At 42.4% G+C, this 24,830-nt stretch overlaps 1 protein-coding gene and 1 long non-coding RNA gene across 17 annotated transcripts in view; one reads left to right on the plus strand and one right to left on the minus strand.

The window, feature by feature from the left end:
- The window catches only part of CSMD2 (CUB and Sushi multiple domains 2), a 637,686-nt gene that overhangs the window by 338,937 nt on the left and 273,919 nt on the right, over positions 1-24,830 (minus strand). The window lies entirely within an intron of this gene.
- On the plus strand, positions 117-13,486 carry LOC118143180 (uncharacterized). 3 transcript variants are annotated; one of them, XR_013519916.1, is made up of 5 exons: positions 117-1,625; positions 3,215-3,365; positions 3,653-3,747; positions 4,876-5,012; positions 5,644-7,442. It is a non-coding gene; the product is annotated as an uncharacterized LOC118143180 (long non-coding RNA). The 3 variants fall into 3 exon arrangements; XR_013519917.1 differs by lacking the exons at positions 117-1,625; positions 3,215-3,365; positions 3,653-3,747 and adding an exon at positions 7,562-13,486 and having other exon boundaries at positions 4,280-5,012; positions 5,641-5,755; XR_013519918.1 differs by lacking the exons at positions 117-1,625; positions 3,215-3,365; positions 3,653-3,747 and adding an exon at positions 7,562-13,486 and having other exon boundaries at positions 4,280-5,012; positions 5,644-5,755.

Here is a 24,830-nt window from a genome sequence, read left to right on the forward strand (position 1 = left end):
ATTTTTCAGGCAACAATATACTGTGGGCAACATTTCATACCAATCAATAAAGACTAAAATGGAATATTATGAAATGGTTCTTTTAACTTCTTGAGATACAAAATACTGGGCCAAAATGTAAAGCTGATTTTTGTCACCAGGTTATACACGCAACAGACCTTGCTAACTTCACCTCTAAGGACCCCTGTTCTATGATAGAAGACCTACACTTTCTACTCTACTGTGCTAAAAAATAAAAATACATATTTTTGAACAGTCTTTTAGAACTGCATGAGTCTTTAGGGGATGAGAGATAATAGAGTGATTTAGAAATTCAGGGTTTGGAATCAAACTAGCCATTACAGAGGACTTTCATGTGCCAGGCACTGTACTGGGTACAGGGAAGCATGTTACACACTACTGTTAAGTTCTTGCCCTGTAAAAACTTTCCATCTAATTACAGAGATGGACTTGGGCATAAATCACAGCACTGCAAAGCGTGATGATGAAAGTGAACACAGGAAGTGCTGGGGGAGGGGCTGGGGGTCACCCAACTAGCCTATGCTGCAGTTTTCATGAAGGAAGGAGTCTTATTCTACCTGACAACTTTGTAGGCATGCTGGTAAAATTCCCATTCCCCGTTCCCCACAGCTGCTATTCCAACTTGGCTATGCTTCCCTTCCAGCCCAACCTCCACTCTCTCAGGAGACACCCTCATTTTCTGCTTCACTGAGAAAATAGAGATCCGCAGATATAAGTGCTCTCGGTTTCCTTCATTCTCGAAATGTAATCCATACCCAACCTTTCTTCCTGGTCTCACCCCTCAAGGGGAGCTATCCCTCTCTTGCTCTCCCTGCCTTCCTGGGGCCCTTGCTCCTTACTGTAAGGGTGCCAACCCTCCAGCCTCTATGATCACACAAGTTCACTTGATGCCATAATATGGTGGTCCCCATCTTAATGTTGGCAGGACTTAGGGCAAGTTCTCAATCCTCTGAGCCTCATGTTCTTATCTGTGCATGCCTGCCTTACAGGTTGTTTTAGCAATTAACTGAGGTAATACAAGTCAAAATATTTGGTACAGTCCTAAGCCTAATAGGTAGCAGATATCCTCTGGGGTGGCTAATATCCTCTGGGGTAGCGGATATCCTCTGGAGTGGCTGTTCCATAATCCTTTCCCCCTTTCCTGTGTTCACACCCTTGTACAATCCCCTCCCATTAAGAGCAGGCTGGACCTGTGACTTTCTTCTAACCAATAGAATATGACAAAGGAGATGGGCTGTCACTTCTGTGATTATGTAATGATAAATAATTACATATTGATAGCCAGTTTGCTCTAGGGATTCTCCTTGCTGCTTGATGAAGTAAGTGGTCAAGTTTGAGAAACCCATGTGGCAAGGAATGGCAAGGAACTGTGGGAAATGTCTAGCAGCTGAGGCTGGCCTCAGACCATCAGTCATCCAGAAACAGAAGTTCTCAGTCCGCCAACCACAAGGAACTTAATGCTGCAGAAGCCACACAAGTGGGGAAGTGAATCCTTCCCCAGGCAAGCCATCAGATGAGAACTTGGCCCTGGCTGACCAAGACCTCAAGCAATGCATGCAGCTAAGCTGTTACCAGACTTCTGACCCTACAGAAACTGTATAAATGTAAGTTTAAAATTATATATGTTTAAACCATGTAAGTGTATTTTGTTTTAAGCCACTAAGTCTGTGGTAATTTGTTCCACAACAATAGAGAATACATTACTTAATATATGCCCTCTTCACTACAATTCTAAAAGAGACTGTCTTTAATACTGTTTCTATCTCCAGGCTTTACCTTGCCCATTTATCCTCCTTTCCTTTGTTACCAATCTCTTGTTACCAACATCTTGAAGGTGGAGGGCCACCTCCTACCCTCCAGTGCTAATTAGATCCTGACTTGTATTACTCTGTAGTGGTTCCAGTTGGGTTGTCTTGTTTCCAACCTGAACTGTGGGCTCTTGGTGGGCAGCAGCTGTGTGATGCACCACACTCCTCTCTGCCAAGAGGGCCCCCACACAGCTATGCCCTGGCCCTCATACCACCCCTTTCTGGTTTCCTATGTGATTAATTATATGAGTTTGCATGGCCAAGTCAGAGTTTTGACAACAGTTTGCAGTTTCCCTGCTGAAAACTAACTCCATTAACAGTACTTTATGAAAAAGACAACAGGAGGGTCTGAATCTGCTGGCTTCTAATGACTATAATGTAATGACAGTGGAGGGAGAGGGAAGGAAGGAGGAGGAGAAGTGGGGGGGAGCCTGGACCTAGGATAATAGGTGAGAGGAAAAGTAGGCAGACAATCTGGTGTGATGTCAGCATTCCAGGCCCACTCAGCTAGCCTCAGGTGCCCCAGTCCTTGAGAAGAGGAAGGCAAGCCCATCACTGTCTTGATGACTGAATCACTCCACTCTGATCCTTCTGGTGCTGGGAATACAACAAGGTCCCTCATCTCTCACATTCTTGCAAGGAGAGTCAGACAATTAAAAAAACAACAAATAGGCCCAACTTTAGGAGGCAGACGTGGGTGAATCACAAGGTCAGGAGTTCGAGACCAGCCTGACCAACATGTTGAAACCCTCTCTCTACTAAAACTACAAAAATTAGCCGGTGTGGTGGTGTGCATGTGTAATCTCAGCTACTCAAGAGGCTGAGGCAGGAGAATTGCCTGAACCCAGGAGGCAGAGGTTGCAGCAAGCCAAGATCATGCCATTGCACTCCAGCCTGGGTGACAGAGTAAAACTCTGTCTCAAAAAACAAAACAAAACAAAACAAATAAAAACACCAGATCAGTTTTTGATAGTGTCAAGTACTCACAAAAAAATAAAGGTGGGTAATGAGATAAATGATGATGCGTAGGGTAGAGGGCACTCGAAATGGGTGGTCAGAAGTTTTCCGAGGGGCTGGCATTTGGGTTGGATTTAAAAGACAAGAAGGAGCCAGACAAACTAAGGTGTGAGAGAAGAGTCCTCCAAGCAGCAGGGCAGCAAGTGCAAGCAAAGGTCCTTGCAGAAGTGAGCATGGCATATTAGAGGGATGGAGGGAGGCCAGAGTAACTGGAGGTATGAACAAATGGGCGAGACAATGGTTGGAAGGGTGAAGGCCTTGACAAGGGGTTAATGTGGAAATTTAAGTGCAATTGAGAGCCACAGAAATATTTCAGTAGTGGAAAGCCAGTGCTCCCATCTTTGACTTTGTGTTACTGATCATTTCAGTCTTCAGAGACTATCAAGTGCCAACAAAGGGATTACCCCCCTGCTCCTCTGAAGGAGTGCAAGAAAGAAGACACCAAACCCATGGCATTTTTTCCCTTTGGAAAGAGGGGAGATAATGAGAAGCCTACACTTGGTATTCCTTGGAGCAGCTGTAAGCTAAAAACAAAACATGGGAACTGCGAATCCTCTCTCTGGGATATGTTTTCTCAGGAAGTGGAGGAAATGGGTGGGCATGGGTGGCAAAATATTCCAGGGGAATACTTCTTCCTGGGTCTTGTGGGGAACAACTTCCAACAGGCCAGTGATTCTCAGCTTTAAGCCTGTGTTAGAATCACCTTCAGGGCTTATTAAAACACAAATTGCCGGACCTCACCCCCAGAGTTTGATTTAGTATTTCTGGGAGTTGGATCTATAGTTTGCATTTCTAAAAATTCCCAGGTGATACTGATGCTCCTGGTCCCGGGACCACAGACACGTTCTCCTTCTTGTAGCCGCTCATTCACTCTGTATAGAAGGCATGGCTCATCTGACTGGTGAGTTTGGGAGGGGGAGCAGACCATGCTCACTTGGCCCTCTCCACACTCCCTTTCTCTCTCTCCCCACCTCCCTAGCTGCAGAGCACATTCAGACAGGTCTCCAATCAGTTCATAAGTCATAAAGGTGATTTGCTGATCCTCATCTGTTTTTCTCTTGCATCTGCCAATTGATTCTACACTTGAGAGGGGAATAAATATATTTATTTATTGGGTTTCCCTCAATTTCCAACATAGAAGCTGATAATCAATTGCAAAACATTCAACTGGCATCTGGGCCACACAGCAGCTTAGGAATCTTGGTTTCAGCCTCTACTAAAACATCAATTATTTGGGGGCAAAAATGTCCAGTTCCTGGGCCTTTAAGATAGGAAGTCAGGTCTGTGGATGGGGTGAGGTCACCAGGATGAGGTCACAAAAGTATTGATGCCCCTTTGTCCTGTCATGTGACCACTTGTCACATTTCCATCAAACAATACATCCCCCACAGGTGTGCTAGGAAATAAATGCCTAGGACATCATCGTAAGTGGTGTCTGACATGTAAGGAGTGCCCTAGGAATGGGGATGCCTGCCCTGGTCTCCAAAGGATGAGTTAAAAAGGCAAGAGCAACACACAAAAAGATAGTCTCAAGCAGGATAAACAGTTTGGCCAAGGGCGCAAAAGGAATACGACCCTTCAGGCTGGCTCTAACCTCTGGGTTGGATTACCAGTGACACAATGAACATTTCGTTATAAAGCCATGCCTTGAAGTAGTTGCATTGCAACAGCTCTCCCTACCCAGTGCTCCATTTCCATTGCTTCCTCCGCTCTGGCTGCTGGGTGACATTTCTATTTCTTATCTTTAACAGTGAAATATTTCAGTGGTTGTTCATCACCTATGGGAGTCTGACATGGCATAATCAGGCCACTGGGGCCTTGCTAGCTGTGCTGTCCCTAATATGCACTGTGATAGGCAGTTTCTAAAACTGCTCCTAGTGATCCCCAACTCCTGAAATTCATGTCCTGTGTAATCCCCTCCCTTCGTGTGTAGGCTAGACCTGGTGGCCAAAGTGATAGGATTTCACTTCTGATGTTAGGCTATGAAAGGCTGTGACCACTCTCTCTGGATCTTCTCTCTCACTTGAAGCAAACTGACATGCTGAAAGCTGTCCTATGGAGAGGCTAATGTGGCCAGGAATGGAGGGTGGCTTCTGGCCAACACCCAGTGAGGAACTCAGATCCTCATTCAAACAGCCTGCAAGGAACTGAACCCTGCCAATAACTGTGAGTAAGCCTGGAAATGGATCACTCCCCTTTTGAGCTTTGAGATGCTTGCAGCCCTAGTGGATACCGCTTTATGACAGACTTAGCTAAAATGTACCTAATTCTTGACCCATAGAGACTAATAGGTGTTTCATGCCACTAAGTCTTCAGATAATTTGTTATAAACTGAAATGATGACTGCAGATTCTGGTATCAAGGGAGAGATGGTGTCGTGACATATACCTAAAAATGTGAGATAGCTTTGGAACCAGGCAGTGGGCAGAGGTGAGGAGTATTCTAAGGAGCTTGTTAGAGAAATCTTCAATTGCCTCAAACACAATTGAAGACACTGTAGAAATGTGGACTTTGAGAACATGGCTGGTGAGGGCTTAAAAGAAATGATGAACATGTTATTGGAAACTGGAATGTCTTTGTCCATTTTCTAATGGCTGTAACAGAATGCCTGAAGCTGGGTAATTTGTAAAGAAAAGAAATTTATTTCTGACAGTTACAGAAGCTGAGAAGTCCAAGGTCAAAGGGCTGCATTTAGTGAGAGCCTTCTTATTGGTGAGGACTATCTGCAGAGAGGACTGAGCATGTTGATGTGCCTGCTCAGGTCTCTCTTCTTTTTTTTTTTTTTTTTTTTCAGCAGATCGAGATGGAGTCTCACTCTGTTGCCTGTACAGCAGTATAGTGGCATGATCTCAGCTCACTACAGCCTCCACCTCCTGGGTTCAAGCGATTATGCTGCCTCAGCCTCATAGGTAGCTGGAACTACAGGCATATGCCACCACACCTGGCTAATTTTTGTATTTTTAGTAGATATAGGGTTTCATCATGTTGGCCAGGCTGGGCTTAAACTCCTGACCTCAACTGATCCTCCTGCTTTGGCTTCCCAAAGTGTTGGGATTATGGGCATGAGCCACCATACTGGCCCCTTCCTGTTCTTATAAAGTCACTAGTTCCACTCCTGTGATAACCCATTAATCTATGGATGGGTTAATCCATTCATGAAGACAGGGTTCTCATGATCCAATCACCTCTTTAAGTCCCCACCTTTTAACACTACCACACTGGGGATTAATTTTCCCAGACACGACATTTGGAAGACCCATGCAAACCATATCATGGAGGAGGGGCATCCTTGTTAGGTAGGGGTAGAAAGCTTAGTGCCACTGTTGTCTGCAGTTACATGGAAAGCAAAATATGTGCCTAATAAACCTAATTATCTAGCTATGGAGATGTCCAAGAAAAGTGTTAAAATAATTACTTCTTACTGCTTATGTGAGAAGAGAGAGAGAAAAAAAGTGAAAGTGAGCCAGGACCTGATAGTTTCAAAAATTCTCAGTCTCCCAAGTCAGCAAAAGGTGCTAAAATTAAGAAATGATTTTTGAGCAAGTACTGTCAAGAAAAGATGGTCTGAGATAAAGCTGAGGGTGTGACTGTGGAGCCTTTGGTTAAGACCTCGGAAATATCAAAAGATCATGGTATTATTCAGTCATACAAAGGCCCTTTAAGGAGATTAGAGTAGGCCTCATAGATCCTCCAGATCAAACAATAGGGACTCTAGGAAGCAGCATAAGGGCTGTCCCTTGGCCATCTTTTCAAGAGGCTCAGGTTGAAAAGTGTTTGGTTCTCAAAGACATTTGTGGGTTTGGCTTTTGAGTAATAGAAGGAATCTCAGTGCAATTTACAGAAGACCCAAAAAGGTTTTGAGAAAACTTATCAGAAGAAACACAGCTGGGACAGAAAGAAACAGAGATAGTATAAAATAAAATGAGGTCATTGAACCCCTAAAATTCTCAGCAGGAAACAGGCGAAGAAAACAAGTCAGCTTTAAACACAGGCTTCCTTTCATGAAAAAGGAAGGATTACTCAGAGGGAAGAACCAAGAGCTTAGAAGGTAGAGTGAAGAGTCATGGAGAATTATCCCCAGGCTTTGAAACCTAACCAAGAAACTTGCAGTCTTTTCCTAGCTGGATTTCAAAATTGTTGTGGACCAGTGATGTCTTGATACCTCACATTTTCCCCTCCCTGACTAGCAATGTTATAGCCATTACTCTAGGCCTAACCTGCCATTGTATGGCCCAACCTACATGTTGGGGCAGATAATTTACCTCTTTAGTTTTTAAATCACCAAATCCATAGTAACAGTATTCTGGAACTTGTACTTAAGGAATTATACCCAAGGGCCTCATCCACACCTGTACCTAATTTAGATGATGAGATCCTGGACTTTCAGTTGGTGCTTTCATGGGAAGAGATGTTTAGAGACTTTGGGAGGGAATGATTTTATTTCGTGTGTGGAAGGGACAGGAATCATTGGCCAGAGGGCAGATTTTGATAAGAAGCTTCAAAAAATACTCTAAATGTTCTTTCTCTTCTGGTATTCATGCCCTTGTGCAATCCCCTCCCTTTGTGTGTGGGCTGGACCTAGTGATTTGCTTCTAAAGAATAGAATACAGAAAAAGTGATGGAATGTCACTTCTCATATTAGGTTGTAAAAGACCATCACTTGTGTCTTATCCTCTCTCTCTGGCTCTACTCTCTGGCTTGCTCTGATGAAGCAGCTGTGTTGAAAGCTTCCCTTTGGAAAGGAACTGAGGGCTGTCTCTGGTCAATAGCACAGAGAAACTGAATCCAGCAAACAACTATGTGAAGAAACTTGGAAGCTAGTCCTCCCTTCCAGTTGAGCTTTGAGATGATGGCAGCCCTAGTGGATACCTTGATTGAAGCCTTATGAGAAATCCTAAGCCAGAGAACCCAATTAAGCCACACTTCCATTCCTAACACACAAAATATGAGCTAATAAATGTTGTTTCAAGCCACTAAGTTTTGGAGTAATATGTGACATAGCAACAGACATCTAATGCATCTGCCCTAAGGTCCTGCTACACTACATTTTCCCCAGAAACACAACACTCTCCCCCTCTCCCCAGGGCCTTTGCACATACTACTCATGGCTGGAATCATCCCTCCGACCTTTTAGGTCTGGTAGACTTCAACCTGTTCTACAGGACTTAGGTCAGGTATCACTTCCTCTAGGAGGCTCTCTTTGATTCTCCCAACTCTCTTCTGTGTTCCCATAACAGCTTATGTAAGTCCATACAATGCCATCCCATTGTACAGTATATTATAGCAATTGTTTGTCTCCCCAACTGGTAGAGAAGGGAATGGATCTTGCCTGATTCATCCAAGTGCTCTAAAATCTAACGTAACCCTTCACATGGAGTAGAACGATAATAGCACACTTTTATTGAAAGCCCACATCTTACCTGGCAAGAAATAATTCATTGCAGGATTTGGGCTTGTGTTAGATGATTTGGGTACTGTTTGAGGCCATTTAATCCAATTATTTTACTTAAGAAAAACATTCAAGAAGAGAGGTACTTTAAACACCCCATTTTACAGACAACTTGAATAGCAGGTTGGGTGCTTAGTTCATGATTGACAGAAAATGAACAACTGAATCATACGAGGCATGTTGTTTCTTCTGTCCTGTGCCTCCCTTCTCTTGGAAACTCTGAAAATACCAGAGTTGGGCCAGAAGGCCTCCTAGGCATCTGGACATCCACTTTCTGCTTGATTGGTTATGTTACGTAGTTTGGTATTTCCAGATAAATACCTGGATCTATCCCCGGGTGTCTCAAAGGGAGGGCCTTGGGTAGCACCCAGAGTTTGATGGGCACCAGAAACCACACCTCCAGCTCTTTGCCCACAGCTGTGCCTCTGGCTCCCAGACAGAATAAGCATTTTACTCTCCTCACACCCTGTCATTATAAACCACGTAAATTCCTCGATACCCATGTTACAACAAACAGATGCAGCTCTGTATTTTTAATGCATTATCTGCATTTAGCAGCAGAAGGCATGGAAGAACTCTGTGGTCCCTGGGCTGTCCCTCGCTGATGCAGCTGCGAGTACATTTGCGATGAAGAATCTGGCCAGGCTCCTCTGGCCCATACAGCCTTGGCAAGTGGGTGAGGGAACTTCCATGTGCAAAGTATCTACTCTGCTAGGAAGTGGGAAGGGGCTGCCAAGGCCTGATCATCACTCCACTGCTCATCTAGCCCCCCTCCTCCCTCTCCATGCTGTCTAAATACCCTGAGAGGATGTCCTTCATTAGGATCCCAGAGACAGGGCAGACAGCAGCCTCCAATGTCATGGGCAAAACAGATTTTTCTAGGTTTGAGGTCTGCAGTATAAAGATCTGTGAAATGCAAAAAGAGGATGCTTCAGTGCCCAGGGCAAGCATAAGTGGGGGACTGCATGGACTTCAGAAAAGAAGGGGGCTGGTTAGTGAGAGCAAATTTATGCTCCCTAGCTCTGTCCAAAGAGGAAGGTCATTTCTTGTAATAAACATCATGCCCATGACTGACATGTATTGGGTGTTTACTATGGACTAGGACCTATTTCTAAGTGTTCTTCAGGCATCATCACTTATGAATCTAGAGGCAGTATCAGCCCCTGGCCAGTGACCACCACGGGCCTCGCTGTAGTTGAAGAAAGTTGGGTTTACTGACTGGTGGCAGTGAGGTTGAGAATGCACACCACAGGGAGCTGTGTAGTGTCTCAGTAAGAGGGTAAGAAATAATTCACTGTAGGATTAGGGCTTGTGTTAGGTGTTTGAGGGAGGGTTCAAGGAAGCAGAGCTTTGCCCTGGATTAGAGACTGTCTGGAGTAGGTGTAATGTGCTGAATGAGTACTTCATAAATTTTATTTACAAGGCAGGGGGAATGAAGGAAGATGAGAGTTGTAATTGGTAAAGAAGAAGCCATCATTCACATCAGTCAAGAGATGGAGGGAGGGGGGCTGTTAGGTCATCTTTGTATTTTGAATAATGTTCTTGTTTTTGTCTAAGTTCATGATTTTGAAATGGTCTTGTTTTGTCTTAATCTATCACAGTCCTAGAGTGGCCTTGTTGGGTGTTGACATTGGATAAAATTGTTTATGGTCAACTGGAGAACCCCAAGGTCTAGGTGTGGGTGCCAGGCCAGCTCTTGGCAGAACAAGGCCTTACTGATAGTGCCAGGCCAGCTTCCAGCCATCAGGGGCTGCTGTTCTCCTTCTCAGCAGGCTCTGTTACTATGCCAGTTCATGGAAATAAAGAAATCAAGGCGAAGACAGATTAAGTAACTGGTCTTAGTTGTCTCAAAGTTGGGAACTAGCACTGAGATTCCAGAGTCCCTGAAAGTCAAGGTCAAAAGACAATGAAGGGAACTAAAGGGGAGAGTTTGTAATTACAGGAAGCCAGGATGACCACGAAGGGAAGTGGTCAAGAGACAGAACACGGGGTTTGTAGTCAGAGATTTTCATCTTGGAAATCTGTCCTGGCTACTTACTAGCCATGGTGGCCCTGGGCAATTTGTTGAATATCAGAAATTCACTTTATTCTTCTGTATAATGGGAACACCAAAAGCTGTTTTCAGGGTCATATGAGCACAGAATGAGAAGATATGGCATAAAGCACTTATGTACCACTTGGGACATAGATGCTACCCTCAGCATTTACTGCATCCCAGGCACTATTCTAAGTTCCTCGCATATATTTACTCATCTATTACAGCAACCCATTATAACCTGTGGCTTGCAGGTAAGAAGATAAAGACACAGAGAGGTTAAGCAACTTTCTTGAGGTCACACAGCTATAAAGTGGCAGAACTCAGGCATCCTGGCTGCCGCACCCTCACTCTACCATGTGTTATAGTAGCTGTGGGGTCATTGCTCCTTCCCTTCTCTTAGTGCTCCAGATCATCAGCTTCAAGACTCTAGCTATATTCTGATGGTGATTTAATGCCCTGGAACTCTCAAGGCCCTGGACTTTTGCTTGCGAGTGGGTCTACACTGCTTGATTGGCTCTGGTCCGGAGCACATTCGTTTCCTTTTAGAAGGTCAAAACATTCCCGGCATGACAGATAATATAGATTCAGGTTGCTGCAGTCTATAGATCAAATAAAACATAGTATTGCCTTATTGGTATTTCTATACCTTTCAGTAAGTAGTAGAGTCAGAGAAAACACTGAGGAATGAGTGAAAACTAAAGAGGGCAGAAGAATGACTCAATGCTACAGCATGGGCCCTCTTTTGGCAAGATTGATGTGTGGGCAGAAGGCAAATGGCTGCTGAGAGGAAATGAGCCAGACTTGGCTGGTCTTCTTCTATCCCGTAATGGCAGAAAACTGTTCAGGACGGCTATGGCACACAGCCCAGGGCTGACTCAGCATTACCTTTCCGTAATCTGTTGAGTGGGTTTATGGATTGTATCACAAGTTCTGGGAGAATGAGAGGCCAGGATTCCTGGGCCCAATGGCTACCGTAACAGAGGTCCTGTGTGCCACAACCCCTCTCCAGTCCTTGTTCCACTGGACTTGTCCCCATTGTCACACTGGGGGAGATGAGGGCCTGGAACTCACAGCAAAATTCTCTCTGTGGTTTGATGCAATCCCAGATCCTCACCACCAACCTTTGTGAGACTCATCTGTTCTTAATCATATCTCTAAATCCCAAGGCATTACAACTCTGAGAATTTGGGAAATTTAGCTGCTTAGAGGATTCATAATAATCACAAAATCCCTGGTATTTACAGAGCTCCCTTTTGCAGACTGTGAAAGCCAGATAGACAATACTCTAGTGGTGAAGACACCCTGAAATTGCTCTCCAGCTTCTCTTCACTGAATGCCAGACCCTTTGTATTATTTTGTGTAGCTCAGGGAGGCAAATTGAAAAGAATACTTTCCTCCATTACTTCCCGAGAGAGACCAAAGAGAAGATAGAAAGGTTAAGTTAACGTAGAAGATATGCTCAGAGTTGCTGCCAAGCCCCTGCCCTCTTCTCAGGACTGCCCTGCTGGCTATGCTGATACCAGCTGAGCTTGCCCCTTTCTAGCTGCAGCTGATTGGACAAGGTGTGGACATTCAGCTGATGAGTGGAGCCAATCAGATACTCTCTCTTCATAGTTTGAATTAAGAGCTGTAGAAACTAGGAATCGGTTCCTTGAGTCAGTCGGTCAGGCAGACTCAGGGGCTAGAGTGAACATTTGGGACCATGTGCACTGACCGACAAGCAGAGAGGAGGGGAATGGACCATGTAATATCTGAGAGTTGGGTTTCAGCACTTTCTGTCCCATGTATTTGTCCAGCAAACTCTCTGATTCCTAAGCCAGGAGCCATCCCGTGAGGCTATTACTGTAAACAAGCTGAAAATCCTGCTTTGTTTTCTTGGACGCAACATGCTTTCCTTCAGCTTCAGTGGACACCTGAGGCCAGCACCACATGGGATAGATATCCATGAGATATTAGCAATGACAACTCCCCTCTGATGGGGACAGACAGCCTTACAGGTGAGTGGGAGAGCGGCATGTGGTCCATTCCAGACACCCCTGCTATTTTTATTAGAGGCCAACATGGGCCTCCCTTGAGCTGCCAGGTGTTGGGCACAGCTGCCCCTGACCTCTGTAGCTTACAGGAGAAGGACTGAGCAAAGTCTCTTCAAAGGAGCCATTATTGTGACTGCACAGCCATGTGCTCCCTCCATTGATCTGACGGTGGCAGCAGGAGCTGAAAGCAGCAGATAGAAGCCCAGGAGCACAATTCCATGAACGGCCCTCATTGATCCGTTTACCTGCTTGATGGCTGGCCAAATGTCTGAAAGACACCCATAGAAGGTCAGAGCTGGGAGGACACCTTAGGGAGGCCCCAGGACAGTCTAAGACTGTCACAAATGGGAAAAGCAAGGCCTAAAGATACTATTGAGGTGTGACCTCTCCAATTTCAATCAAGGAATTCAGATAGCTGCCACTGTTTATGGGACAGCTTTGGGGAGGGGGACAGGGTATTGCTATGTTTTGTACTCCTATTTGCCACAGGGAGTAAATCAAAAAGAATATATATTTATGTGAATCCATAGGACTGAATCATAAGCTCTTGAACGAAAAGAAAAAAGCATATTCTTCTCACTGAGGTAACAATGTGTTGTCACTAGTTCAGAACTCCCACTGTCCCTAAGCCACAGGATGCAGACCAATACAATCAAAGAGTTCTCTCAGCTGGAGGTTCCAACTGGAATGTATGAGTTGGTGGCTTCTATGGTGCCAGCTTTTGCCCAGCCTTTGCTTGGCCACATATTCAGGGTCAACTTGCCCTGTCCCAATGACAATTGTCTCCAGCAGGAAATTCATCATGAGCCCCTTTTCCTCTTGTCAAGTAGATTCTGGAAATAGTCTTTTATCCTCCCCTGACCCCCAACTAAGATTCCAGGAGCCAGGGATTTAGTCCCTGGAGTCCCTGCATCCTTGATCATGAACCACTTCACCTAAATGTGGCCCATCTGTCTGACTGGTCTGCTCCAATCTCTGGTCCCATTTCTTGCTCCCCCATGGGCTACCAGTTTTGTGAAACTCTTTCTGAATGGCTGGACTTTGGATCTACTCTCCCAAGGGCTAGGATTTATCTTCCCCATGTCTATTAACCCACAAGTGTCCCTGACTTGAAAGTTACACAAATACCTGAGTCATGTGACCACTTCATTCCCCTAGATTTTGCCTTCCCCAAAATGCCAGTCCTGGTGAGGGTAGGAAATTTTGTCTTACAATCTTGGATGGTTGATAGCAAGCACTGGTAACTGTCCCCATTCCTGCTCTAACCAGTACCATCATAATCATGAGTATTGGTTTTAGAGGAAGAAATAACTGGCTTTAAATGCTGTTCCCACTACTAACTGTATGAACTTGGCAAGTTAGCAAACCACATTCTTCTGATCTGCCTTCTTCTTGCCTATGTAAAGGGTGAATTAAAACCTAGTCAAGGTGACAGGGGTAGAGTAAATGAGAGAACAAATGACACCATGAATATAAATAACTTAGCATAGCGCATCACACCACATACTAATATGTAACATCCATTGAGAGTTTATAATGTTAAGTTCTATGCAAAGTGCTTTGTAGACATTACCTTATTTAATCTGCACAATAATCTAGTGAGATCCTATTATCCAAAATTTTAAAATGAAAAACCTGAAGCTTGAAAGGTTAAGTAAATGACTCAAAGTTAACAGCTGGTCAGTGGGTGAGCAAACACTGATTGTGACCTCATGGAGACCAAAGATTATGTTTACCTAATTTAATGTCATAGTATAATGCCTATTATATACCAGGTACCCCAAAAATGTATGTTGAATGGGTGTATGGCTCCCAAGTCAGTGCCCCTTTGCATAGCTGGGTTGAGAGCTCAGCTCTGCCAACTTACTGCTTCTCTCTCTCTCTGTCTCTCTTTGAGGGAGGACATAAAGCTGTTTTTATTTCTGCCAGCATTTGTGTTCTTATCCCTAGTGTGGTCATTACTAGATCTTTTAATATATTCAAACTTTCTATCTGAATGGATATATTTCCATATCACCTACTCTTCAATCAGAGATTAACAGATCTTAACTCACAGATTCAGCACTTGGACAGAGCTAGGATTTTTGAGCTAATGTGAGTCAGTATGGGATTTGCATTTAAAAACTATTTACATTAAAGTGTGACCCACATCTGAGAAAATACTGCACTCTTCACTTCAGGCTCAGTGGTTTTGGCTCTCTCTTTCTTCTCATAGTCTATGAGATGAGAGAAGATTTCCATAAAGATTTTATGAGTCCAAGAGAAACATTACTCAAACAGGATTTATTTCAAAGGCATCACTCTGAAATGTGGCATGTTGTTTAAAGGGGAAACAAAGCTCATGTTGGTACAGTTCTTATACTCAAATGAAGTCCAAATTTTGCAGACTATTCTCTTAAGGCCTACCAAGTGAACAACTTCTTCAATTTGGTTAAAATTAGCAGAATATAAAGCATTTTCAGCATCTCTGGGCTCATACTTGAAACCGGTGATAAGTGACAATAAGAACATGATTTTTCTCCATTCACCCTGAGACAAGGAGAAAGGTAATTATTTTCTTGTTATTTTCAGACCTTCATTCTCTGGGACAAAAATGTATTTATGATGCCCAGATGTGCCAGGCACTGTGCTAAACACTGCAAGGCAAACAAGGCACATTTTCTGTTCTCAATGACCTCAATGGCAGGAGAGAAACACGTACCCATAAACAACACACTATACAGTGAGATAAGAGTTATGAGAGAAATAGATACAAGCTGGGAACTCACTCTGGAATTCTGTTGGGGCATTTATTGTCTTTTGTCTAGTGGACAAACTCCTACCCATTTTCCTGCAACTCATCTCTGTGAATCCTTTCCTGATCCTCTGAGATCTTTTAGTTAGTCTTCCTTCCTTGGGGTTCCCACATATGTTGAAGAAAGGCAAAATGACAGCTACAAAATAAGTAATTATTAAGTATATATAAACTGTTCTGTAGGAGAAAGCGGCAGGAAATAATTAACTGTCAAGGAAGAAGTGGAGATGCCTGAATTAGTTCTTGAAAAATGCAGGGAAGGTCGTTTTGGCTAGGGAAAGCAGGAAGCACAAAGGCATGGCAGTATGCACTGTTACAATGCATTTACAGAATGCCAAGCAGCTTGGGGTAGCTAAAGCAAGGTGCAAGAGAGGGAACGGTGTGGGGAACTGAAGATGATGAGGAGGAAGTGACAGAAAATGAAGGAGCTGAGTTGGAATGGAGTTGGATTATGAAAACCTTCTGCTAGAAAGTTTGTTCCTAACCCTGTAGGTGGTGGGAGCTCTCAAAATACATTTTAACTTATTTTTCTGTATGCAGAAAGTAATATATATGCTTATTGTAAAACTTAGAAATACAAAAGAACATAAATAATATGCATTAGGACTGTATATTTAGTTTAAACTACATATTCAGTTTTGTATATTGATTTTTAACTTAATATCCTATATTAAGCATTTTCCAATTTCTTTGAATATCCTTTGAAATTGTAACTTTAATTGCCGCACATTGTATCAGCCACAGGTGCCACAGTTTATTAAACCATTAATATTGGACATATGCTGTGTCCTTTTCTCCATTATAATAAATAATGCTGCAGTGAATATCCTTGCACATATCATTTTGCACTAACCTCTCACTATTCTCTAGTTCCTTGCTATACATTTCTAAAAGTGATATCCACATTTTATACTTTAATTCTTACTGTGAAAATGACCTTCCCCAAAACTTGTGCCATTTAAATGCCACCAACAGTAACATGAGGCTCTCGGAGGTTCAGTGACTTGCCTAAGATTAAACAGCTGTGAGTGGAGAACTGGAATCAAATGTGAGTACTGGTATCCACGGGGCTATGGCAGAACTTCGGTGGGGATATGCGAGTGGGGTAGCCAGGGGTAATTGAGTCTGGAGGACTCAAAGTGACTTAGGTGAAGATTGATGGTCTAACGAGACAACTTCAAAGGACAGGCTGTCAATGGCCAACACTTGTAATTTCATACTTTCTCTAAAGCTGCCGATGTCATGACTCTTCCCACTTGAGAATGTTCAGACCAAAGAGAAATGAAACATATCTACCTTTCTGTTGACTGTTAATCCTTTGTAGAATCAGGCATTAGGCTGGCATTAGTGATAAGGGCACATGTGAAAACTTGTCTGTTCCTCTAAAATTTGGTTCAAGGAGGATTCCCCATTAATGCCCTGGGTTCACTGAAAAGGTCAACACTGGGCATACACTTCAATCATCCATGAATGAAAATGGAGGTACTCATCTCTTTCAGGTCACAGGATGCTTTCTCAGTTGTTTCATAATTAAGAAATGACTCAATAAGGAATTAAAGATTCAAGATCCACCGTTCTCAATCCTCATACCTTGAATTTACTAGCTAACTTCCCCCTTTCCTTTCTTCCGTGCATTCTCCCTTCTTTCCTTCCTTTCTCTTCCTCCTTTTCTTCCCTTCGTGGCTACAAATGTGGTCTAGGGCCAACAGGAGCACCAAATTCAGGGAATCAAGTTGCTAAATATCTCAGAGGCCCAGATTATTTCCTAGACAATAAATGATGATATATTTACCTCATCTCATTTAGTGAGGACTAAATGAACTGTCAATAGAGTGGCAAATTGCAGATGGTTGTTAGATGTTGGGTCCCCTCACAGTTCTCTTTTTTAAGTCAGTATTTCTCTAAGGTGATCTCTGACTAGTTTCATCGAGATGGCCTAGGGTGAGTATTGAAAATGTAGATTTCTGGGACAACTCCTAATCAACTGAGTTATATTCCATGAGCATGAATTCTAGACACTTTCATTTGTTTAGTTCAGAGCAGTACCCATGAAGCCAAGAAGTTAGAAGAGCTTAACACATGTCAGAGCTCTGCAGGCCTTCTCAGTGAGTCCACCATCAAGGACTCATATGATTCCTGGGACACATGCCTTGAACTGGGAAACAAAGCCCCACTTTCAAGGTGTCTCACTCTTTTGCTCACTCTCAGATAGAAGCTTTCCCTCTTATTATGGAATGTGGAGTGTGGAACCTGGAAGAGATTTGCAAAGACCCATGCAGACCAGGGCTCTTCAACATAACTCGAAGGAGAAGGCCAGCCCTGGAAGGAGAAGAAGCTGGGAAGGGCAGGCCTGGGGCTCATGGGCCAATGCAACAGATTGGAATTCAGGGGACTTTCTAGGCCAGGCAGGAAGATAGAGGGCCTTCCATGATCACAGCAGATACACAGTGGACACCCAGTGTAATTCCCAGGCCTTTCCTTGACATGCTGGATGCCAGTGCAATCAACTCCATGCCCACTCTCTCTGGTGGATGAGGCTAGGCTCCCAGGATGTCCTAATACTCTAATTTATTTTGCTCGTCCTCTCATCCTCCCTCTTTCCGTGTTGTTTCCCATTTGTAAGCACTCTCCTCGCACATAACTTTATGCTGATGGCTCCTAAACATCTATTTTCAACTTTTACTCCTTCCCACACCTTTAAATCCTTACCTCCATCTACTTCTGCTGTACCAGGACATCTTGAACTTAAGATGCCATCATCCCCTTTGCCACTTCCTGCCATCCCACACACTTAACCCAAGGGCTGACACTTAAACCAAGGGCTGACAGCCATCTTATTCCTCTCACCCTCGCCCACCCTGGCTTTGTCCCCCAGGTTCACTGTATTGCTAACCAATTGTTGCTGTTTTTAAGTCTGTTAAATCCCTCTCTCCTTTCAGTCTCCACTAATACACACAGCCTGTGTTAATGCAGGCCTCATCATCTCTCACCTGGGCGACTGCAACAATGAGCAGCTTGTGTCTGTGCCTGCATCCATCCTTCCATCCTGTTCTCCAGCAGAAGCTGGGGTGGTCTTTCAAAAATGCAAAGCTGATCATGTTACTTCCCTGCTGTAAATCTTCCAGTGGCTTCCTATTGTCCTTGGAATAAAATACGAATCATCTAGCCTCTATCTATCTCTCCAGGCTCATCCTCTCTCAATTTTCCATATCCTTCAACTGCCTTCCCAAGCATAGAACCTAAGAACTCCCCATTCGTCCAGAGCCCTTGGCTGACCAACCCCCACTGAAGATCACGCTTCCTGATTTCTGCCTCTGTCATTTCCTTATTGTCCTTGCTCCCAATCCAGTTCACTGTCCAATTCAACATGGACAGGAGAGACAGGGAAAGAAGAAGAACTGTTATAATTATTGCCAAAAGTTGTGTGTTGTTACTAAGCATTGTGCATAGTAAGAGTTCACATTAAATTTCTCATTTTAATTCTCACAGTATCCTGATGGGACAGAAAGATAAAGAACCAGAGACCCAGAGAGGTTAAGTAGCTTGTCCAAGGTCATGCAGCAGTGTAAGCAGTATGGATGATTCTTAAGTCCACATTGTTTCACTTCCGAGGCATATCAGAAAACTGCATCAAAGAGCACGCACAACTCAGATCTATTTCCAGTGGCCTTTGCAGAAAAGCTACCCTGTTTGAACGGAAACCCCTTAAGATATACATCCTCAAAAACCTAAATACTTAGACTGGCTTTTGGAGGAGACAATGCAATCTACCACAAGGTGATTAGGACAACGAACTTAAATCCCAGCCACTGCTGGAGAATATCTGCCTGTGAATTCAATTTGGTTCAATTCAATCTGATTTAATTCAGTGCAGTTATCAAGTGTCCACCATGCACCCCAAAAGGCTGGTACAGAGAGAAAAGCAGAGGCCCCTCCTGGGAAATCATAACTAACCCAGGCATGGGACACCACATGAGGAATCAGGAATGGGGGTTCTGGGATCTGGGGCTCAAGGCAGGAATCTTGTGGTTGGCCCTGGAGTACTTAGGAGAAGAATTTACCAAATTCCTATGCTAGTGTCTGGTAGACAGCAAGCTTTGTAATTTTTAATTAGTATGAATTCTATGCCCATATTTCTTACAAAATACATGTATGGAGAAAGATACCACCAGTTTAGTCTAATATATATGAAAGAAATTGGGATTGATAAGTGGTCAAGGGCATGGGCTTGGGCGACAGAAGTCTTGGCTTTATTACTTCCTAGCTGAGCCATCTTCGGCAGGCTAGGTTAACTTTCTGGGCTCAGTTTCCTCATCTGTCAAAGGGGAATGAAAATAATACCAGTTTCATAGGGTTATTAAAAGAGGTAAGAGAGATGATGCATATCAAGTGCTTAGCCTGGCCCCAAGTGCCTAGAAAGAGGGCAAAAAGTGTTAGCTGATACAATTCTTATTCTGCGCTGGTTAGCTTGAAACAAATAATAATTATAATTCTAATACCTAGTCTGGTCACTGATACTTAATAAACATCTCCTGAATAAAGGAATACATGAGTGGAATGTACAATTTAGGAGTGACAGCCAGCTACAGGGTACTGGATGCTGAGCTAAGGCTCTGGACTGTACTGCATGGATAACAGGAGCCATCGGAGGGTTTTCATCAAGGAAACAGCATGGCCAGATATGATTTAGAAAGGTCACACTGGACCAGAATAGTGGATAGGCAGGAGGGAGAAACCATGGAGATGAGCAGGAGGCTACCTCAGTGTTCCAGATGTGAGAGCACCTGAATAAGGCCGGGGGTACTGATGTTGCAGAGAAAGGGAAAAATCGGAAAGATTCTTAGGAGGTAGAACTTGCAGGACGTGGCAACCAAGAGATGGGAGCAGATGACAAGATGACAACCACCCTCCTCTGTGCAATATCCAAAAAGGAAGAAACCAGTTAGGGAATCAGGGGAGAAGCTGATGACCTCTCTGGGAGCCCCTGGCCACTGTTTTCACTGGGAATGCTGAGTGCTGCTTGTTCCTCTGCCCCAGCACAGAGCAGAGGTCTAGTCGCATGAGTGAGAGATTCATGAGTGGCCTGACCACAGCGTGGGGCACAGTGGGCAGCTGATGGGAAATTCTGCTGTATAAAAGATCTCAGAGCTTACAGCTGGGGCCAGCAGCCAGCCGCAGGAAAGGGTTTCCTCTTGGCAGACAGGCCTCAGCTAAGGGACAGGAGTCATTCCTAATTGCAGCATGTTTTCAAGGGGACGTCTCCAAAGCTGTTTAGAAAACAAAACCTCTGAAAATAGTCCAAATAAAGGGAAAGTGACTCCCATTTGTTTATAGCTACTTTGTGCTGAGCACCATCACCAGTTGGTTCTCACTCAGCCTTCAGCATGACTGCAGAAGAATTAGCTGCACATTTTACAGAAGAGGGCACTGAGACTCAGAGGGGTTTTTTAAAAAAAATTTATTTAAATATGACCATTTTTCAGTGGAGGAATAAGAATTCAAACCCATCTCCTGACTCCAAAGTCCATTCTCTTTCCCCTATGACATATTTCATAATCCTTAATTTTAAAAGGCCTCTTTCCCAAGATATTCACATACTGTGGCAGTGTAAAATGATCAAATGCTTTTAGAAAGCAGTTTGGCAATAAGAATCAAGTGTCTTAAAAAATATCCATTCTGGGAACTGCTCCTAAAGAAATAATCATAAATTCAGAAAAAAAAGCTTTACACATAAAAATGTTCTTTACAGCCATATTTATAATATAAACAACTAGGAACAGTCTAAATGTCCACAGAAAGAGGAATGGTTAAGTAAACTGTGATATATCCACTCAGTGGAATACTTTGAGGTCAAGGGTTTATAATAACGGAGAAAATGCTAATGTTATAAGTGCAGAGCAATCAGGATACAAAATTGCACTTAGCCTCATCAGCGATGATGTTATAGAGCCACTAGGGTTTCCATTTAGGGCACTTTCCTCTCCAACCTCCATCAGCTCCTTCCAAATCACTCCAGATTTTTTTTTTTAAATAACACTATTTAATAAGAAGAACATATAATTTCTCAATGTTACAAAATGTGAGAAAAAAACTTGAAGGAATTTTGCTGTTTTTATTGATCTGTAATATGGAATTCAGTAAAAACTATGCTTGCCTTTAAGTCCCTCTTATTCAGAAATCCTAGAGCTGCCAAACCTATCACTCCTCTTTAATATAATATATAATTATGGAGGCAGCAGCCATATAAGAAGCCCCACCCCCCCCAAAAAAAGAAGCATCCATGTGGGAAAGAAGAAATAAAATTACATTACTTGCAGCTAATATGATTGTCTAATCTAGAAAATCTAAAATAATCAACTTAAAAACTATTAGGGCTGATGAGAGAGTTCAGTAAGATGGCTGGTCACAAAAGAAACGGAAATCAATAGCTCTCTTATTTGGCAGCAATAAGCAACTAGAAAAAAAATGCAATGACAAAATGGCCCTATTGACTATAACAATAAAAACTATAAAGGACCTAGGAAAAAAAAATCTAACAAGAAATTTACTAGACTTATATGATGAAAAGTATAGAATTTTATTAAAGATTATAAAAAAGGCCTGAAAAATGAGATGCATACTGTGGTCCAAGATAGGAATATTCACTATTGTAAAAATGTTAATTTTCTTCAAATTAATCTACAAATTCAGTGAAATTCCAACTAAAGTCATAATGGAATTTCTTTGGGGGAAATCTGAAAAACTTACTCTAAAATTCATCTGGAAAAGTAAACGTGCAAGAATTGCCAACAAATATTTTCAAAGTAATAACAATGAAATAGGTCTTTTCTGGTTAGAAAACAAAAACTATTATAAAGCTATGGCAAAATTCAAAGGAAGAAATTATGATACAGAAATATAATAATAGATAAACAAAATAAAAGAGAAAGTCCAGACATAGAACCATGAATAGAGCTGAACTCAGTTTCTGATGAAGGGGTCATTTCAAATGAGAAAGGACAGGTTTGGGGTTAATTCATTATTCATTTATAACTAAAATAAAGCTAGATCTATAGCTTACACCTGGTGCAAAAATATGATTCACACAGATTAAATAGCTAAGTATAAAATATAAAAATTCTGAGAGTTTCAGAATAAACAGAGAAGACTATTTTTATAATCTCCGAGCAGGAAGGTATTCCTAACAAGGAAACAAAACGGAGAAGTTTTATGTGATCAAATCAAGAGATCAACTGATTTGAACACATAAAAAATAAAATTTCTGCTGAGAGAACAAAATAAGGCTAAAAGACATGTTATTGATTGATAAAACTTTTTTACAACATTTATTGATTTTAATATTAATGTTAAAAGCATGCAAAGAGCTCCTATAAATGAATAGGAAAAATAAATATGACCTGATATTGGCACAGTCTTTCTGGAGTGCACTTTAGCAGAATCTAAATTTAAAAATAATGTATACTTTGACCTAGAAATTCTATTTTAAAGAAAGCTATCCTATTAATGCTCCAGTGTGCACTGAGATATATGCCTGATTATGTTAACCATAACATGCTTTGAAATAGTGAAAAATGCATTAGGGAAATTGTTAAAAAATGATGAGGCCGAAGTATATACAAACATTGAAAAATATCTAGTGTAGACACTTAAGAGAATAAAAATAAGCTGCAGAATAACATGTTTATGTTTCACCTCCTATCCTCTCTCCCTCTCTCTCTCTCTCTCTCTCTCTCCCCCTGTGCGTGTGTGTGTGTGTGTGTGTGTGTGTGCGATGCCTAGGCTAATATACCAACTTAATAATGCTTAGGAAAGACAGTGGACTTAGGGAGGGATTTAACATGTAGAAGACTTTAACATTTTATTCTGTACTCTCAGGTATGTTGTGAACTTTTCACAATGAGCATAAATTGCTCTTAATAAAAAGTGGACACACACACACAATACTCTGTGAACACAGCTCTTTAAATTAAAACAACAACAACAACAAATCCATGCCTTTAAAAAAACAGAAGGAAATGAATCAAATGTTCATGCATAGAATTTCTTTATTCAGTTTTTCTCTACTTTCTAAAATTTCCTAAATTGTCTTTAATGACCATGCTTTATGTTTAAATTAGAAATAAAAAATATAATACTCATCTGCTTTTGTGGGGACCTAAATAGATATAAAATTATATATATAATTTTAAAATTAAAAAATTTCAGCCAGGCCTGGTGGCTCATGCCTGTAATCCCAGCACTTTGGGAGGCCAAGGCAGGTGGATCACCTGTGGTCAGGAGTTCAAAACCAGCCTGACAATATGGAGAAACCCTGTCTCTACTGAAAATACAAAAGAAAAAAAAATTAGCCAGGCATGGTGGTGTATGCCTGTAATCCCAGCTACTCAGGAGGCTGAGGCAGGAGAATCGCTTGAACCTGGGGGATGGAGGTTGTAGTGAACCAAGATCATGCCATTGCACTCTAGCCTGGGAAACAAAAGCAAAACTCCATCTCAAAAAAAAATTATTTATTTATTTTTCATTTCACAGATTTGGGTGTACAGGTGGTTTTTTGTTACATGGATAAGTTCATAAGTGGTGATTTCTGAGATTTTAGTATACTCATCACCTGAGCAGTATACACTGTCCCCAGTGGGTAGTCTTTTATCCCTCATCCCCCTCTCAACCTTCCCCTCCAAGTCTCCAAAGTTCATTATATCACCCTCATGCCTTTGCATCCTCATAGCTTAGGTCTCACTTATAAGCTTAGGTCCGACTTATAAGTGAGAACATATGATATTTGGTTTTCCACTCCTGAGCTACTTCTCTTAAAATAGTGGTCTCCAGCTCCATTCAAGTTGCTGCAAAAGACACTGTGTTATTCCCTTTTACGGCTGAGTAGTATTCTATGGTGTACATATATGACATTTTCTTTACCCACTTATTGGTGGATGTGCACTTAGGTTGGTTTTCTATCTTTGCAATTGTGAATTGTACTGCTAATACTCTTTGTTTGAAGTTCTGTTTACTTTTTGCTGTAAGCAAATTCAGTAAAATAATTTCTCTTTCCCTCTGAGTCTGGTTGGGTGATTTTGAAGAAGAAAGTGGGGGTGGGTATCCCTGGGCCCTCAGCACTACTCAAGCGCATTTGTAGGAGGTGAATGACCAAATGCAGACAGGCTCAAGAGCAAACAAGTCTGGTGAAAGGGTTCATGTTATCCTATCAAAAATAATTAATGGGATTTTCCTAGCATAATAGTATGTGTATAATAAATTGACGATGCTTGATTATGATTGTGAATGGATCATCATGCTTTCCATCCATCCAATCCTCACATCAGTAGAAACAACTGGGTCACAGCTCTGCCTGGTACAATCTGAATGGCAGAGGAGGGAAAGAAATTAAAACAGAGAGGGAGCTAAAATTCCTTATAAGAAAGGAGGGGGAGTGGCTATTATTGAGCACTTACTCTGTGCTACTTACCTCGTAAGAACCATTTTTGGCACTATTCTACCTATTTTGCAGCTGGGAGCACTGAAAGATTTGTTACTTGCCTAAGATTGCTGGGGAGAACTTGGTTTATCTGAGTCCAGATCCTGGCCTCCCCACGGGCCTCCCAGGCAGCGGATAGGAGAGGGTAAAGGATGGCGAAGTGAAGCACAAAGCAGCTTTCACCCACATCCTCTAGAA

The sequence above is a fragment of the Callithrix jacchus genome, chromosome 7, assembly GCF_049354715.1.
Source record: "Callithrix jacchus isolate 240 chromosome 7, calJac240_pri, whole genome shotgun sequence".
In the NCBI taxonomy this organism is placed as follows: Eukaryota; Metazoa; Chordata; class Mammalia; order Primates; family Cebidae; genus Callithrix; species Callithrix jacchus.